We start from the raw sequence: 17,799 nt of genomic DNA on the forward strand, positions 1-17,799 counted from the left end.
AAAATCCCGAATTCTGTAGCTCTCTAAAGTAATCGTGCTTGCAAAAATCGAGCGCTCCCGGTTGTTTTTAACCAATCACGTGTCTTCATGTGTCTGCATGTCTTCCATGTCTTCCATGCTGAGCGTGAGTCTGCCCCCAGCTTGTGCGCGCGCACACTGGTGTGAACTCACGTGCACAACCTCGTCCACACAGGGGGAGGGACCTGAAAGTTGTATCAGTTCGAATTTTCCGACTTTAGACTCGGAATTTTGAAAACCTGCCAACGGCAGCTTTAAACTGATGCCTATTAGAGGCAGCATCGTGTAATTCAGGCTCCCAGTATTCTTTCATCTCTGCTTTGGTCCCCTTACAACAAGAAAAATATGCAGATCCTCAACTGCTAAATTCTCAAAGTGGAGTGCAGAGGGTTTTCTCATTGAAAACAACTGGTTATGAAACCAAAACAATAAGTTAAGGAGATACAATAAAGCTTATTTTAGCCAAGGAAAACTGCAGAGGGGCAACAATACTTTAAGTGTCAGTCTGTGTGAGCATGTACGATACACAGCCTTAGAGTCTGAAAACACAAAGCGTACACATTTGAGACCTTTCTATTCCAATTCCAATGCTAAGGTCATACAGTAAACAAAGGAATATATCTTTATGAAAATTGTTAAGAACAATATTTGATCTATAGCTGTAATATATATCTGAGAGATATCCTCTATATACAGCGTGTATTAGTTATATAAAGAAGTAGAAGTAGAATCTCATCTTTGAGATATTTACCAGCTTTATGTATATGTCATATTGCTCAGAAAGGCCAGATTTTGCTAGATCAGCCATACTTTAGTGACAAAGTAAAATTGTATGTGGGAGTTTGAATTTGAAGTTTAGTTAGATGTTGTTGAACAAGGGTCCTTGAGATGAAACGTGGGTTCACACACAGGAAGACCTCAAATGTGTTGTTTCGTGGTAGCATAGGAGCTTTAAAGTGGTGATTAATTTGTCCCTGGCAACCCAAGATTGAAACTTTTTTTGTTGCAGATCAGGGGAAGCAAGGCTTTACTGGAGTTATTGAAATTTTAGAGGGACAAAAAGGTAACAAATCAATATTTTTCATTTGCTTTCATGGATCAGTTCAGCATTTACACATTTTAGCAAAAGCTCCTCATTCAGTGTGGGAACTGACTGGTGCACAAAGGATTGTTTTAATATGACCCCAGTTAAATGGTGAAAACTCTACTTCTTCATTTTGATGGTAACAATCTAAATTCATGATTTATAACATGACTGGATCAGTAACAATGTTGTTGACCACTTTTAACTCATCATTATGATAAGCTGATTCATAACGTCTCTGTAGCGGTTGACCTACGATATTCATGGAGATTTATATTTGTTGGGAAAATCTCGACTTCAAAGACAAACACTTGTACCATGCAGCAGTTCAAAACTGTTTGACACTCATCATAAAAGAATTCAAGAAGAATCTTTTTACCCACCCAAAAAGGAATAAAAAGTTTTTTTTATTTTGTCTTTCCTGCAGACAGTTTCTATATGACCTTTTCCGGACAACAGGTGGTCGATCATTAAATCCAAGTATATGAGAATAACTGCTTGATGTCAATAAGAATAAAAGTAGGGGCTGTGTGAGAGTCCAGTGGTGAACTGAAAACAAATCCTTCAGTTTTATTCTTATTAATCTCAAGAGTGTTGAAATCACTCAACTACTTTATTCACACGAAGGCGGTGCATTTCATGTACAATAAAACTGTATCATTTGAATACTTAGAAAAAAATGGTCTTGGTAAATCTTTAGGGCAATCATCATTGTAGAGAGTAGAAAGTATGGCTGAGCTTTCACAGCCCTGGGGAGCTTCAACACTGGCTGTGAGTTTTGTTCCACTTTACATATTTGACTTTATATTAAAAAAAAAAAAAACATTGCGCTGAATGAAGTAAGTATTTAATTCCTGCTGAAACATTTCGTACCAAAATGTCTACTCGTATTAAGAGTTGATTAAAGGAGAAAAGTTAAAGAGATTTCTTGTAAAAGTATTGGGTTTAGCTAAATGTTTAGACAATGAACCAAGATGACAACATCACCCTCTGCACAACAGCTCTGCTCATAAGCAACCTGATATGGGTCTAGTTTGTCTTTTATTTTACTAATAAGAGATTTAAGGGAAATTCTTTTGTGAAATTTCATAACTTCTAAGTTAATAACCTTTGGGATGCGTGGAATTTTGGGTAAGGATTTTAAACAGGAATTTTTCCATAAAAGAAGGAAAGAATGAGACTTAATGGACGCAGTATTGGGAGCTTTCTAAGTGTTTGTACACTTAAATATTTTCCTGACATCTTCAAAAATCCTGACAGTTCCGTCAGAGCTGTCACGTTTACTAACACAGTTTACTTTTTGATGATGACTTGTAAATGGAACCACTTTCAGGCGTCATAAAATGAGCCAATGTAGTCATTTGATTGCAACCTAAAAATTGAAAACAGCTAATTAGAGTTGACACTTTCTCATTTCATACTTTAAGAACGATAATATCTGATGCCAATCATAATTAAACTGAGATTTCTAGAACCCGCCATGTTAATTAGGGATTGGACAGGGATATGCAAATGAAACGCTCCATCAAATGATCTTTCTCTTTTCTAACATATCTACTTTTTTCAAATGACTTTTTTACAAGCTATTGGCTGATTTATACCAGAAGATGTTTTTTTTAGGTCATGTTACTTTATTTGTACCTCGTGGTAAATTTGTTTTGCAGAATGATTATAGCAAACCCCAATTACGAATGACAGTGAGACCATTTTTTAAAAACGTATCTGTTATTTTCTTTTTCTTTTTAACTTACCTGCTTCATAAAGCAGAACATTGGTGTACAAATATTTAAAGAGCCTAAACAATTTGTGTGTCTTTGTATAATATATCCTCAAGACAAAGAATACTTTTCTTTGTTGCTCATAGCGTTGAAGTTATCGAACAAGCAGCCACAGAACAAGTGTGATGTAGTATTTCATTAGTAATCAGTGTGAGTAGCTTTGCTGATCTCACACAGGCTTGGAGGATGGCTTAGACTCTGATAGAGCAGGGTTCATCTTAACCTGCTGTGTTGTTTTGTGTAAGATTGAATAGTGCCACAGTAACTGATGGCACCTCTAGTCTCACTTCACATGATATCAAGTTTCTTCCTCTCTCCTGGAAGTACCGTGGTAATGGCATGGCTCATCATCGCTGTCAGGTGGAAACCTTATGCCTTTTTATTGTGCTCTCATTTTCTGTCATTTTCATATTTTTGTGAGGATTCAAACGTTATATTTAACCGATAAGAAGCATATACTAAATACAAAAATCTATGGCCTTTCTTATAATAGTCAAAAATACTGCTAATGTACCACTTCAGTCCTGCATAAAAATGACTCTGTAGTAGATGTTTTTATCATCTCTGGCTGAGCAAGACACTCATGCGAGCATAACATCGGAATGCACATGCAAACTTTCACTGAGGATACAGCAAGAAAACATTTATTGATTTAACCAATCTGCAGGACAGCTGTCAGCTCACTCTCAATTCTGTTTTGTGGGCTGACATGTGCAGTCCAGTCCAGTCAAAAACATCAAATTAGACTATTAAAGTAAATTTTCTCAGAAGTGTCATGATTATCAGAAACCGTGGAGCACCACAGTCTGCAGAACATAGTGTGATGCCATCCCTTTCTGTTGCTAAAGCCCAGGCTTACAGGTTTGCTCAGAGCACTGAGGGTAAGCAAACTACTAATGTTAATGGGAAAGGATTTAATTGGCACGTTTCAGTGTAGATGCATGTATATGGTTTCGAATGTTCATTATTTGCACAAGATAGCTATGTTATAGGCATGTTATATTTTGCACCAATGTTTTCATTATTCTTTGTTGCCAAGGTAACATGATCTGATGGTGTTAAGAATGACTTCCTTCTTCTTCCATAGACAGTCCACATTCGAGCATGTCACAAATTCACTCCCTTTATTGTCAACCAATGAGGTATTACACATTTTGATGTGAGACGGGGCTGCAAAAAAAAAAGGAAAATGCGTTAGTGAAAAATAAAGCAGCACGTTGTGAACATAGCAGTATGATTATGGGGTAAGATGACCTGGAGGCAAATGCAGAATCTTTTTCTTCCCTGCACTTCCGATGGGAAATAATTTGATAAATCATTGATGACTTGATAATTGCTCTGGAGATATGCCAGCTCTAAGTAACATTTTGGCAGAAGTTGAAGTGTGTGTGGCTACCTGGGCAGACTTTGTGATTAAGAAGGGGTGGTAGAAAGTGTAATGATTGGCATGTGTTGAGTTAATGAAATTTTACTGTGGTTTGCAAAACTCTCAGAATAAAGAATGTGGGTAATTTAGAAGCATTTGTGGTTTGTGACAGTGTTTGAATGAATCCAGTAAAGTCTGACTGTAGAGAAAAAAGGCTTTTACTGGGAGGCGGAGGTTTCTAATTTCTCTGTAAAATGTGGAAATGGGGAGTTGAAGGTCAGAGAACAAATCAGCAGTTTTAAAGAAGAAATCTGTGCCATTGAGATAAATGTAAATGGAAGAGGTTCAAAGTGGGAGTAGGTCAGGGAATATGACATGAAGCTTTAGACAGAAAAGATGAGAAGACACTAAAATAGGCAAACTGAAGGCCATTAAACAATTCCATCGTATGAGGCAGATAACTGTGTACAGAGCTCAGCTCTCACAGATGATTGCGCATAAAGATGATGGGTTGATGAAGGTTGGTGTTGAGTTGTGTTCAGACAAAATTTGAGTCTTGAGACATCACAGTGGCACATAAAATGGTTAATGCGCCTGTGTGAGTGGAAAATATCTGTTTCACCAAATTAAATAGATTTTATACTATGAGTGTATGAATCTGCTTTAAAAACATACAGAGATTGAGTGAGAAAATGAAGGAAAGTAACAAAAAGAACTGGAGCTCCTGGTGAGTCGAGTCTGAGGCTGAGCTGCCACACAAAAACAAACACTCACACAGACCTGCATGGTTCACACATTGCTACCGAGCTTTCGGCTGACACAGGTGTTGTCTGTATGTTTGTTTGTGGCAAGTAAACACTGACTGCACAGACTGTCCAGTTGTCAAATGTATACACTTATAGCATATTGCCATCAGTCTGGGCAACACAATGCTGTGAATAGTGGAAGTATTCTGGGGTCAGAAATATGAGATTCTGAGGGGAGAAAACACCACTGTTCAGCATTATGAAACAAATCAAACGTCATCATGATGAGTGTGTGTGAAAAGTCCACTTACACTGGGTGCCCAGTGATGTCAGAGGGAAATTAGCTTGGTATTTGTTTAAGGGGGCATGTTGGCCAGACCCATTTCAAGGTTCTGCACATTGAGACAGTGAAAATCTCAGGCCAGTGGAGTGACTGGCCAAGTCATCATAAATAAATACAGATGCATTTTAGTTCATGATGACTTCTACCTTGAAATGCTGCCATCAGAGAAAATAACTAAAATAACTAGTAATAGACTGCCAGTGTTAGTAAGAAGCCCTTACTTTAACAATAAAAAAAACCTGAAGATGTGGGTCCTAAACCTATAGAGCTGGAACAGAGACAATGTCAAGAAATCATTTGTGTAACCTGGAGCCTTCATTAGGTCATCTATGGCATATAAATGATAAATGATCATAGATATCTTATCTGGGGTCCTTGGCTATATCCTGGTTATAGGCTTTCCAGCTGTTAAGTGATGTGCTGGGTTCTTGAAAAGGTTAGGCTATTTAAAGAAATTAAGACTTACATTAACACAGAGGTTGAGGACTTGCTCAATATAGAGTTAAACTGGAAATAAAGAAATAAATTTAAGAATATAAAATTGTAAAGTAGCAATGCATCCATGCTGTAGGATGACAGTGCTAACCATTACATCATCGTGCAGCCCAACAGCAAAGCTGAAAAGTAACTGACTTTTAAAAAGTTCTGGATTAAACAGGAGAGAAACTCCTGACTCTGCTACATCTTTCAGCCACTAAGTGAATTTTTTTGACTGTTAAACCAGATGTACAATCTTTTTGTGACCGTTTTACAAATGCAATGAGACTGCACTCCTCTAAGAATACATTATAAGTCCATGCTCACACAAAGAAACACACCTCATACCCTTCTTTTGTTATGAGCTGGGCACCTACAATATAGTATAAAAGTGGTAAATGAGTTCTTTGATATCATGTAATACCAGATAAAATGGAAATATCTAATGCTTGTTCTAAAAATTGGTAAGAATAATGGACATGGTGTCCCTCAACTTTTCAAGGTCTGGACTGATTTGAGTGAAGCTGTTCCAAGCTCTTGGCTCACAATCAAAAGGAGAGTAGATATAATGCTTGGCTTATAAATGGGACGGCATTAAATCTCAGTATTATAGACTAAGGACCTATAACTTTAAACTTTCAAATGTCATGGATGACACATAAAATGCGAAATGTTGGTATTTTAATTATTCAACTTACAATTTTTTTTTTTATCCAGTTATTGACACTTTTTCGATCAGAGGAGGGAATCAGAGTTAAGATACAATCTGACCTTTGATGATTTTGAGTTATTCAGGAAATTTATTTTACAAAGCAAATTACATTTAAGGACAGACTTATGGCAGTGTGTCTCCCCATTCACAAGTCAGTTCTTGGGTCAAATAAACAGCCAGCTCAAGCATCAAATAGGAAACTAGAATGACCAATATTACCAGAACTAAAGCTACTTCAAGATATCTGCCGCCAGTGAGTCAAATCATATGTGGAAGTGGTATCAGTGAAGTATAATATACAACAAATAATATAACTTTATGACATTCTCTCAGCACAATGTAGTAATGCTGTGATGTGCGCCTCAAACTACAGTGGGTGGTGAGGGACAACACAATGGGGAACCTCAGGAAGCCTTTTCAGGCTCGGCAGCACAATTATCGCTCATCTATCTTTAATATCTCATCCATTTTCTCCATCTCCACCAACAGAGAGGTACTCACCTTTCAATTATCATCACAGCTGGGGAATAAATTGGACAAATCAGATGCTCTGTCCTTCTAAAATGATGTGGACAAAAATAAGTGAAAATAGAAAAAAATATATATTATTGTTTACTGCTCACAGCGGGAATTGGATAGTTACAAGTTGAAATGAGATGTGCTTCAGTGGTGAATATAAATATGATATCTTGAATGCAACATTTTCTAAAACCATCACTAGTCCAGACCCTGCCTGTCTGCATGTTACATATGTATGCATATGTACGAATCAACAGTTACTTCATCTCGGATTTACTATATTACCCAGACTGATTGATACAAGCGGCCGAAATGAGTTTCCTCCGCAGGGTGTTTGGGCTCTCCCTTAGAGATAGGGTGAGAAGCTCGGTCATCCGGGAGGGGCTCGGAGTAGAACCGCTGCTCCTCCGCATCGAGAGGAGTCAGATGAGGTGGCTCGGCATCTGGTGAGAATGCCTCCTGGACGCCTCCCCGGTGAGGTGTTCCGGGCCCGTCCCACTGGGAGGAGGCCCCGGGGAAGACCCAGGACACGTTGGAGAGACTATGTCTCTCGGCTGGCCTGGGAACGCCTCGGGGTCCCCCCAGAAGAGCTGGAGGAAGTGGCCGGGGACAGGGACGTCTGGGTCTCTTTGCTCAAGCTGCTGCCCCCGCGACCCGATCCCCGGACCAGCGGAAGATGGATGGATGGATGGATGGATGGATGATTGATCCAAAGAAAAAAATGTTAACCTCTTTTACTATAACTTAATCCAAAATGGAAACTGTGTTCAGCATAGTTCGCTATACAAGCCAGCGAGCATGCTGTTTTATTAGGTTGTTATGGAGACAACATACTGCTTGAGCTGAAACCTGACACCAGAGCTTGCTAAAAAATAAAGCCATAATGCATCACATGAATAAATGCTGAGTTAGTGTGGATAAATGCATAAACATATTTCCATAGGAATCTCCTATTTATAGAGAATGTCACTTGAATAATGCACGGTACAAACACTTCTAAGCTTTTGAGCAAGAAGTTGGCACCATATGGGAGTAACGAAAGCATCACACTGCTGGCCCTTTAGTTTGGACACAGTTAAAACAACTTCCATTAAATTAAAAGTGTCACTGGATAAGAGCCTGACAGCATGAGTGCCCAAGACTCATCAAATGAATTAAGAGGAGTGTAAAGACCAAGGGCTTTGGTTGTTCCACACTTTGAATTAAATGCATCGCAAAGTAACTTTACATGACTAAAAATAGACTGATTGGCTGAAACTAATTGTCAGTGGCATTAAACACGGACTGAAATTGTTGCATGTACTTGTCATGCTGCTATTCCTTAGGGCATGTTTCTGTTACTTGGGGGAGCAAAAACTAGCACTTACCTAGAGAGATTATGTTGAGGTATTGATGAGATCCCCACCCCCACTGGACCTCAGATGCTAACCTTAACATCAGGGGAACAGAATTAGTCACTCAAGCTGCACTTAAGTATTCCCCATTTAATTAAAGCTATCAAATGGGGTGCTCTTTAAACAGAGCTATCCATAGACATTAGTCAAAGACCTGTCACGATTGGCAAGTCGAAAGAGAATTTAAAAAGGGGAAGCAGGATAGAAGATTCATATAGGTGAGATTTGTTTTGTTTAAAATAGAAAAGAACAATAAAGATGATTTTTAGAAGTTAAAATCTGAGACTTATCTGCTGCTAGTGCATGTTATCTGAATTGGAGCCTTGAACTGTGACTTTTTCTAAATCACAGATGTTATAGTGCTTTTGACAACGTTGCCTAGTGGAGACTTAAGAAGAACAGACTCCACAAAGAACTTATTCGGTTCCTCCTGCTATAAACTCACTAAGTTTGCAATAAAAGAAACAGACAGATAAAAATAACCGTGGCACTAAAAACAGGAGAATATGCATATTTTTTTCTACTGAATCTGTTTAAGGCAAATTCAAGACCTTCAGGAAACATCATCAAAGCAAATCAATTATTTCTGCTTTTCTGTGAAAAGAAATTAAGCATCTTCAAGATGATGGTGTTGAATTATCATTTTTCAGTAGTCTGTGATGATATACATTTGAGCAATAACAAATAACTTATATAATCCTAAATAATATCATCCAAAGTTGCTTTGACTCATTAGAAGAGTCACTGTTTCCATAATCTATGTATTCACTGAAGTTTATTGTATAACTACTTCTTTTTAATCCATTTTTCAGAGCAACGGAGGTCTCTAGCAAACTGATCTGTGTAAACTGAAATACAGTATAATTTCACACGTTTTACAAGATCTTTATGGTATGGTTCCAGTGGTTGGTCTTATGTAATAATTAAAAATAAATAAATAATTACTTTAGAAAAAAATCTGCTGTCATACAGTGCTATCAGTTTTCTGCAAAGTTCCACAAAATCATAAAAAGAAGAGGCATTGTAAAATGTTGTACTCCCATTGTTTCTTGTTCACAATGCAGCGAAGAGCAGCAGAGACACTAACTCCAAGCTGTATCCTCTTAACTTACCTGGGGATTACCCTTAACTAGGGATTTACAACACTGAAGTTCCAGTCAGAGGAAGGACTCTTTGTTTTTTCAGCTTTCTCAGTCATTTGTTTCATATAGATTGCACTGGCTCAGTGTCAATCCAAGGGGATTTTTCTATAAAATCACCAAAAACAGACAAACACAAAACCTCCCTGCATAACTGGACAGTGTCTGCAATATGTAATGACAGAGAAAATGGCAAGACACCACGCTTCAGCCAGTTCAGTCCACATGTGTGGCAGAGAGGTTGTTTAACATAGAAAGACTAAAAACATCTGTAAAATGTGCTTGCAAAGCTCTTTTTTTGTGACACACGTCCCAGTTGACTAAGTTATTCTAGACTCAGTTTATTTATTCATGATCAAGAACGAATGAATTATATACTGAACTGAAGTTGTTCACTTGAAACTTCAGCACTGAGTGGTGCCAACATTCACCTTACATGAGAACTGTGCCTCATATCTGTAATCATGGCTGCTCTGTCATAGCTGGAAGACCTTGCAGAGGCCGTTTTTGTTATATTTTCTAGAGTTCTCCATAAGCTTTCTTCAAAACAAAGTGAAAATTACACCAATTAATTTGAAGAAATTACGAAGACAAACCCTTCTTCTTTTCGTCGCTTCTGTTTAGCATTCAGAGAAACTTCACTTCTTCTTTGCTGATGTTTTCTGTGCCACTTCTAACAACTTACAATGCAAACAGTGCATTTGTATGCAAATGATTAATTAATGGAGTGCATACCCCCATTCATATGCAAAGATTGCAGAGAAAATCCGGCTCATGCACACGTGTACTGTTTCACAATGAATGAGATTCATAAAAGAGACCAAATCATACACACAGCTTCATAGATTTGGCAAAAATGACTAATTGAATAAATAAATCACATTTCTGCTTGTGTGTGTGTGCACAGTCTTAATCCTGGATCTACCCACTGTTTTATGCACTGACTCCTAGTGTCATGCATTTCAAGAGTTAAGTAGCATCTCTGAGATAATACTTACTTTCGATTATACTGCCTCATGTACAGAAACCCTTTAGAGTGCCTTCATTTTCCCAAAGATTCTCCCTGACAACAGTGTGAGAATCTGTGTGCAGCTTTCAGATGGAAAAAAAATCATTTCAAGCTTTTCAAGTTTTTTGAGTATTGTTCACTGCATTCTGGTCTAAACAGGCTGACAGCAGCAGCATTTTGTTTCTACGTATTAAAAATATTAAAATAAAATATTAAATATTAAAAACATTGACTGAACCAGTTGATGCTTTTTAAGAACAGTGGAGGAACACTGTGAAAGGAAATCAAGGCTTCATCTCTTTTATACAGAACTAGTCTTAATAAGAAGTAATATGTAGGAGAGTATTGTGAAAATATTCAACTGAAATGTGCCATAACTTTTTTACCAGTGTCAAGCTTGTAAGTTTTGTTTTGCAGTTGATTTTCCAAGACCGAACAAAGACAGGATGGTCAAAGTGAGTGATCTTGTCCGATGTTCTAGGCATCTATACATTATTGAAAATCATGTCACGTAAACACACTGAGATACAAGCACAAACACACACACACACACACACACACACACACATGTGTATCCATTCCCTTGGTCATCCTCACACTGAGGAGATGACAGCAGGTGGATTTTGAGCGACATATTGAGATGGATTTTGACCCAAACAGGGACTGATAGTAAAAGGAAGATGGGAAGCAAGAAGAGAAGGAAATCACAAGGATGAAAGTGAAAGGCACGAGGTACAAAAGTAACACGGGTACACAGGCTAAGAGGAGTACATACATTATCTGCCTGAGTGTCATTTAGATATTGCTGTGGAAGATGTATTTAAAAAAGAAAAGTTCCAAGAGATATAAAAGCATTGTTTCTGAATGATTCAGCCATTTTTGAGTTGTCCATTGATACTGTTTTGACTTTGACGAACAACTAAACGCTTTTAGAAACATATTTACGAGGAGTAAAAATGTACTTATCCTCAAACATGTGCAGCACATTCAGCTACTTTTTAAGAGTACAAGATACTTTAAATGAAGACACTGGATCCAACAATAAATCATTAGATAAAGTGGATAAGGAAACTGCCTAAAACAAGCCCCCAGGCTGTTGACAACCCAAAAGCTTACTTATAAATGTCCAAGGAGCTCTGCTCCCTGGATTTACACTGCCTCTATCTTCACTTGTTAAGGAGAGGCAGAAAATGAGATAGGCTCCATCATGTTTATTGTTACTAAAGCTGGTGGGTAAATACATGAGTGACATGTTTAGTCATGCAAGCATTGCTGAATATAATAATTATTCATGTTTCAGTGGACCAGGAGGTGGGGCAGTGATGGTGCGGCAATAAATTTCACTGCTGTATGGAATCTATATAAGTAGATGAAGCAGTGATTGGTTAATCAACAGTTTAAATGAGTGATATACATAACATCTCGATTAAGTTTTAAAAGGATCTGAGAAAATCATGTCAAACTAAACATGGTGTAAATAATCATTGTATTAAATTAGAAAAACATACCAAAAGACACTTTAATAAGAGTGTTAAGCTCTTCTTGTTACACTGCTTCCCTGCATGTATCCAGTCATAGTGAACTTATCAATGTGCACCAGCTTTGGCATATTTTTTATCACACTAGTCATGCAGCTAGTCATGGGTAGAGTATAACCTTGATCATGGCATCTGTAATTCAGCTCAGACCATTTCATGTCTACTTCAAATATGTAAGTATTGACAGGTTCAAGGCGAATAAAAGGACTCAGAGTGCATCCCTGAACTGCTTGGGGGCTCAGCGCCAAAATAATCCTTATAACAGTCATTACACTCATTGAATTAAATTAGAATAAGTCCAGATGTCCTTGAGGCTATTGAAAGCCTAGAAACTTTCAGTGGAAGTTTTATTTTTATTTTTTTTTGTCAGCACAAAAAAGCCAACCTAGCAAACTAGACTATGGAGTTTCAAATATACAGATATTATAAGGAGTTCTTCTTTAAGGCAATCTATGTATACCTAACCAGGTGATTTGAATGCATGAACCTAGCCAATGAGTGAAAATGATCAGTAAAAAGTGTAAAATGAAATAAAGCTTGAAAAGTACCAGTCTCAACAGGATTAAATAGTTCTTCTTTTTCCTTTTTTTGTATTTTGGTTTATGTGTGTACATGTGTATCAATTGTTACCCCATCCATTCGCATTAACCAACATTATAAAAATTATATGAACCATAAAATCAGGTACTTCTGACTCCTTTTGCAGTACATGTTTTGCACATACCCGAACTGAAAACTTCCTGGGACAAAATCAGTCGTGAGAAAGGCATATACTTATTGAGAAAAACCCAAAAGAGCAAACAAATATCTCCGTCGTTGCTATTGGTAAGTACTAATTGATTAGCACATCTGTTGTGTTGCGCTGCATTTGCTTTGCTTGGATCTTTAAGTAATTTCTTTCAACAATTTGCTTTTCATAAATGAATCACAAAAATATTGATAATTTCTCCTGCTGCTCTGTGCCCGATGGAAATCAGAGGATGAGAAGGATGAAGCAATGGTTGAATTCTATGATAAATTACTGCAACATGTGCAACATAATAAAACTTCTCAAAATAAATGTGTATATTCCACGCATTTACTCTAGTGCTCTGTAACTGAAAATAAACAACAGTACAATCTATGGTAGGTTATTTATCAGAGATTGACACATAAGTTTTAATCTTGTTATTATGGTCCCTGCCACACAGATGAAGCCCCAGTTAGCCACCACAGTCCTGTTTGAGAGTAGCTGGCCAATAGATTCACAAAAACATATTTGGCCAGCTTTTAAAAGCCAAAGTCTTCAAACTCACTCCAAATTTTTCAACATTTCCAACAGGTTCTTAGCTTGCTTGTAATATGTGGCACTGGATACAGTGCAAATTATTTCTTACATGTGCTACTGATTCACACATATGCCAAATCCAACCCCTTAAAAATGTAAATTAGAAAAAGTGAAGCATAATACAGAAAAAAACAGAATATTCAAAGTTTGTGATTTTTTTTCCTTATCAGTTTGTCCCCAAATCAACCGATGATGGATGACTTCCCCCCACTAAATCTCAATAGCATGTGCACATTAATCATAGATGCACGATTACAATGATTCAAGTTAGGATATTTAAAGCAATACTATGTAACATTTCTACCTTAAAATAACAGCTTGAAAAAAATTGTGCGGCTAGAATGAATTTTAATGTTACGATTGGCCCGTCTCTTATGCCCTTCGGGGGTTTGAGTTGGAAAAACTGCGCTATGTAACTTTGCTGGACCGGCCCGGGAGCTGAGCGGAAGTACTTCGACTTGCTTTCTGGCACACCTACCGCAAAAACAAATAGAACCCTCTCACGCTCCCAGGTATAAGGCTAAGCTAGTGCAACATTGTCAGTACGATCATCATGGCAGAGGCACCGAAGAAACATAAGAAGACGTTGACTGATGAAGCAAGGAAGAGAAAGACAGAGGCCGACAAAGCAAGAGACCGGACGAGAGTTGCTCTCGGAACAGCCTGTAGGGGGAGCTCCATAATGGGCTTTTTGAGAAGTTACATTGTATTGGTTTAAACTATTAGCCTGGGAAGTCTATGAGCGACACCGAAGCTTGTAGAGTGTTAATCCAACATGGCAGCGGACACAAAGTTACCGTTCGATGCAGCCTTAGAAAGTGTTTTAAGTAGCTTAGAACGCAAGTTAAGAGCAACGTTTGACGTTGAAAGATTTCATTGCCAAGAAGGATGTATTTCCTCGTCAAATTTCTGTCGCTCTACATACGTCATCTGGTATAAGTGATACAATTGGCTATGAATCGCGCGTAAAGCAGCTTGGGAAGAACCAGACGCCATTTGATAGACATTCGTAGCGCCCAATAAACGGCTCTAGGCATTTTTAAACCACGCCTCAAATATGAGAAAATGCACACCTAGTTCCCAGACCACCATCTCATCGAGATGTGGACGCGTCAGCCAGGCTACTGAACTATTGCAACACACAAAAGGTTAATAGAGCTGTGCCTAGAGTCCATGCTTGAAAGCAGCAACTAAAGAAGGCAATGAGGCAAGGTTGCCGATATGAAATTTTTCTTGAGCTGATGTGATTGATAGGTCGCTACTGGAAAAATACAAAAAGATTTAAAAAAAAAAGAAAATTAAAAAAATGCATAGCTCCAGGGAAACACAGTGGGACATAAAAGATGGGCCACGGGCTGTAGAAGTCATCCATGTTGTGTCAAGTTGTCAAGTTGACTGGTGATGGATGACCGAGTGTCTTGCAACATGCTGGAGACATCCATGCTCTGGATTCTGGTGTCAACATGAAGGGAGCATGCAGCAACTAAGACAAATGACTCTTGATGACATTGACATTTTCAAGACGTCTCATTAAATCCACTCTGTCTTCCCGATGGAGAACATTCATTTTCAACAATCCTTCACTCAACAGAAATGTTCAGCGTATACACAGCAAATAAGATGAGATGATGTTAAAAGCATGGTTGTTTCAGTGTGGATGTGAAAAAAAGAAAGGTGCCTTTTCCTAAAAATCTATTCAGTATGATTTCAATTTTATCATATAAATTCTTACAGTCATAAAATTCCCTTTTCATTAATAAGCCCATAGACTCACTATTAATGAGACTGGACTCTGTTGAGACTGTTAGTCTTTACTATGTAGCCTACGGTAGGTTTCAGTATTTTTTTTTCACATGAATTCACTCCACTGATGCATAATGTTTACCAATGTGTCCAATATGATAAAATGGGAAGAAATAACAATAGAATGTTAGATAAAAGTGAATTTGTGCCCCTGAGACAGTTCCCCCGAGGTGCCTCTTCAGCTGATTTTTAACTGATGCTGCTGACACACCAGGGACTTCACAACATACTCCTCCACATACTACGCCATTCTCCAAACACTTCCCCCAGATATATCCCATTCTGCAGCTAGTACTGAGACGATGCATGGCGCAAGCATTCACGATTTCTTATCTACTGTGTAAATGCGAATGGAAGTGGGTTTATGGTTGTATTGCTGGATAATATTAATTTATATTGTAATATAATATGAGAGAGAACAAGGGGAACAGAAAGCAAAATATATCTGCACATCAAAAATATGTATAAACTTCTCTTTTAGGAGAGAACAATATTTGAGTACAACCATACACTTCTCTTGAATCAAAGTGATATTAGAGAGGCTTTGTGCAGTACATTAGCACCGCTCTTTCAGGCCTGTTCTGATACTCTCTACAGTTCATGCCTTTCATCTTTATAGAGGCAACATACAAATGCTAAAATAAGCACATAAAACAATATTTTTCCACATGAAAGTGCTTGGTTTAAACCCATTTTGCACCATTATTACTGTTACAGGCTTTCATAAAAGCATCAATTTTAGGTGAGTGCAGTTTTCATGATTCAGAAACCGGTGAACCTTGTGTTGATGAAAATAAGAAAAAATGTGAAAAATATAGTTAACAATGCTTTCTGTTCTGTCATGATTATGCAAGATCTGAAAAAGAAAATCCAGACTATTTACACTACAAAAGACAGGTTTATTCAACTCAAGGTGGTTACTTTATAGGATTGAGCCTTAAAGAAAACAGATCCAGCGGTTACTGAAATGGCTTTATCTCTAATACCATTCACGGCAATAACACATAAAGCTGTGGGAAGAGAAAATCTGAATAAAAAGAGAGGTCTCAGTTTCACTTCCATATGACTGAGCTACCACCGGGCTATATCACTTAAAGAGTAGGGATATGTGTTATCTGTACTCCATCAAGACAGATGAACATGCACCTTTGGGAACAACAGTAGTGGCACACATAAAGCTGCCTCTTATTTCCCATTTGTAATTACGCTGTGCCTCAAGTGTTCACATACTCTCTAAGATGCAAAAGGGTGTCAGTGAAAGCAATATTGCATTTTTGACAGATCCTCGCTCCCCCTCAAGTCCACACTGAAACCTGAAAAGTTGAATGTCAGTGTTACTGGATCAGTTTGTCTCAAATTTAAATTATAGCTTTCTCTCTTTTCTTTTTTACACATGGTGACTCTCTTTGCGCTGTTCAGCTGAAATCAATTGGCCAAGCTACATGTCCTTGCATAGAAATTGACTTGAAGTCAGCAGTGGCAGCAGAGGATTGTAGGGCTCCTTCATGTAAAGTAATTAAGCTGCAATTAAACACTGCTACATCCAATGTGTACAAACTGAAGGTACTGTATTAACTAAAATCACAAATGGCCGTGGAGTTTACCAAGCACAATATGGATAATGCATCATTTTAATCAACAACACTTTAAGACTCTCGTTTCAAGGATTTTTTTTCATTAGTTCAGTAAAAACCATTAGTATAAGCTTACAGTGATTGACGCATTTATATCTTGTGCATATGTTTTAAATGCAGTTTAATTGCATGTTCACATACTCTGTAATGTCTGTAACTGAATTGGTCCATTGACCATTGGCTTTAAGCATACAATGATGACAATGACTTCTTATTATAAGATTGGATTAACTTGTTCTTGTCTAGAAGTCAGGGCTGCATGCAGTTTTGCTTTTGGAACCGCTAAATCATTGATTGTTTTTCACAGCACCAGTTAGCAAGCTCAGTCAGAAATCTAATCATTTTCACACAAAGAGCTCACATTACAATCATTTATAGATTCAAAAAAATTATTTTTACCAATAATCTACTATACTAGGCTTTAACACATGATATAAAAAAGACAGATTTCTCATATTATACATTGCTGTAGCGTCTTACGTAACTTCATATCTGAAACACTTGCTCACAGTGTTCTCTCAGTATTCCAACTGGTATTTTAAAGTTTGTTATTTTCTGGAAAATCTGAATCCGATCAGGCCAATGGAGATGTCCAATTAGAGCAGAATGAGGGAGGCTGCCACCCTAGGTTCTGTTTTTACAGGAAATATTAAAATACATACAGGGAAATAGCACTCTGTTAAATATTGCTTGAGTCTTTAAAAAAGTCCAGTCTGCTCTAGCAAAGAGAAGGATGGCTGATCATTCTTGGTTTGGGGCTTGTCAAACCGGCCAGTGAGTCGACATTACGCAAATATACTACATGATACACAAAGATAAGTAATGGAAAGAAAACTTTGTTGTGGACAGTATGGCCCTGTAACTTTGAAGAATCTTTGCAAGCACAACAAATCTGTATAACACTCTAATTAA

Source organism: Odontesthes bonariensis, chromosome 10, assembly GCF_027942865.1.
Source record: "Odontesthes bonariensis isolate fOdoBon6 chromosome 10, fOdoBon6.hap1, whole genome shotgun sequence".
In the NCBI taxonomy this organism is placed as follows: Eukaryota; Metazoa; Chordata; class Actinopteri; order Atheriniformes; family Atherinopsidae; genus Odontesthes; species Odontesthes bonariensis.